The sequence below is a fragment of the Lactuca serriola genome, chromosome 5 (genome assembly GCF_051521515.1).
Source record: "Lactuca serriola cultivar US96UC23 chromosome 5, Lser_US96UC23_V15, whole genome shotgun sequence".
Taxonomy (NCBI): Eukaryota; Viridiplantae; Streptophyta; class Magnoliopsida; order Asterales; family Asteraceae; genus Lactuca; species Lactuca serriola.
Window position 1 is genome coordinate 245,459,610 of NC_136412.1, and position 2,665 is coordinate 245,462,274.

The following is a 2,665-nucleotide window of genomic DNA, read 5'->3' on the forward strand; positions in this document are numbered from 1 at the left end:
TTGGAAGAATAAATCTAATCATGGGAAACAGAAGATCGTCGCCTGTTACCAAGATTGGAGTGTATTCTTTAGTGCTTAGTAATGGGTTGAATTTAGATTTAAATAATTGTTGCTACTCGCCAGATATGGCAAGAAACATCATTTCTTTTCATGGTTTGTTTAGACAAGGATTTAGATATTCGTTTAATAATGAGAATGGTTTGATTTATGCTTATCTAAATGGTGTTTTATATTTTGAAGCAATGCCTTGTAATGGAATTTATGAAACTGTTATGGTTGTAGATAACCTAGAAAATGATGTGTTGTGTATGGATTCTTCCAATAGTATGGATATAGCATCTTTGTGGTATTGTCGTCTTGGACATGTCAATAAGAAGCGCATAGCCCAACTCCAAAAGGATGGAGTGTTGGAGTCATTCGACCATAGGGAAGGTGACACGTGTGAATCTTGTTTACTTGGAAAGATGACCAAGTCACCCTTCACTGGCACTTGTGAGAGGAGTGAGGGTTTATGGGATCTCATACATACCGACGTGTGTGGGCCCTTTAGATCCACCACAAAGGATGGGAACCGCTTCTATGTGATTTTCACCGATGATTATAGTAGATATGGGTTTATTTACTTAATCAAGCACAAGTCAGAAACGTTTGAAAAGTTCAAAGAATTCAAACATGAAGTGGAGAATCAATTGGGTAGGAAAATCAAGATGCTTCTATCCGATCGAGGAGGAGAGTACCTAAGTCTTGAATTCCACGACTATCTCAAGGAATGCGGAATAGTTTCGTAATTGACACCACCTAGGACACCACAGTTGAATGGTGTAGCAGAAAGGCGTAATCGAACCCTGTTAGACATGGTTCGTTCTATGATGAGTCGTGCTTCACTACCTATCTCATTCTAGGGGTATGCCTTATAGACTACCGCCCACATCCTTAACCGAGTCCCTACAAAGAAGGTTGCCCAAACACCTCACGAGACGTGGACAGGGAAAGCTCCCTCATTGGCACATATCAAGGTTTGGGGTTGTCAGGTTTTCGTAAGACGAGAGACTCACGACAAGCTCAAACCTCGTAGTGAACAATGTATTTTCATTGGCTACCCGCAGAAATCCTTTGGATATCTCTTCTATAGACCGAGTGACAATGTTGTCTTCGTTGCGAGGAGAGGGGTTTTCCGAGAGCAAGAACTCATAAGCCAAGGGGACAGTGGGAGGCAAGTTGATCTTGAAGAGATTCAAGAGTCGAGTGATGAAGGAACCTCTAACGCTGGCGCTCAACCCGAGGAGGAAACTGTGGTTGAATCGATTGATGAGTCCTTACCTCTTAGATGTTCCGAAAGAGTTAGAGTTCAACCCCTGTTTTATGGTTTTCATATCACTACCGAAGGGGACACGTATATTAGTGATGGTACACTAATAAATCTAGATGAACCTAATAGCTATAAGGAAGCCATGGCAGGCCCAAAGTCTGTAAAATGGAAAGAGGCGATGGACAGCGAGATTCAGTCCATGTATGACAACCAACTTTGGAATTTGGCTGACAATGTGCCCGGACGTAAGACGGTTGGGTGCAAATAGATCTTCAAGAAGAAGACTAACATGGATAGGAATGCACACACGTATAAGGCACGATTGGTGGCGAAAGGCTTTACTCAAACTCCTGGAGTTGACTATGATGAGACCTTTTCACCAGTTGCTAAAATAAAATCTATTAGGGTGATGCTAGCCATTGCTGCATTTCATGATTATGAGATATGGCAGATGGATGTCAAGACCGCTTTCCTTAATGGGAAGTTGGTTGAGGATGTTTACATGGCTCAGCCAGAGGGTTTCATCGATCCGAAGCACCCTAATAGAGTGTGCAAGCTTGAAAAATCCATGTATGGACTTAAGCAAGCGTCTCGCAGATGGAATCTTTGCTTCGATGAGAAAGTTAAAGAGTTTGGATTTGTACAAAGTGAAGATGAATCATGTGTATATGTCAAGGCCAGTGGGAGTATAGTTAGCTTCCTCGTTTTGTATGTCGATGACATACTGCTCATAGGAAACGACGTCCCGACTTTGCAAGAGGTTAAGTCCTGGCTCGGGAAGTGCTTCGCTATGAAGGACATCGGAGAGGCTTCTTATGTTTTGGGAATAAGGATAGTGAGAGAACGAAGTAAGAGACTAATAGGACTTAGTTAGAATACTTACTTGGATAAAGTACTAAAATGTTTTTGTATGCAAAACTCGAAGAAGGGAGAACTACCGATACAGAGTAATGCCAAATTGAGTAAGACTCAAAGTTCGAGTACAAAAGTGGAGATAGCTTAGATGAGCCGAGTACCCTACGCTTCCGCAGTTGGCTCAATCATGTACGATATGACTTGTACTCGCCCTGATGTGGCCTTTGCTTTGAGCATGGTTAGTAGATATCAAGAGAACCCTGGCAGGGCTCATTGGATTGCGGTCAAGAATATACTTAAGTACCTTTGTAGGACCAAGAGGGAGTGATGACTTAAAGATGCGAGGGTATAGTGACGCCAGCTTCCAGACCGACAGGGACAACTACCGTTCGCAGTCGGGCTGGGTCTTTACCCTTAATGGAGGAGCAGTGACCTAGAAAAGTTCCAAACAATGTGGTTGAAGAACTTCATTGGTGATCTTGGAGTTGTGCCTGCCATAAA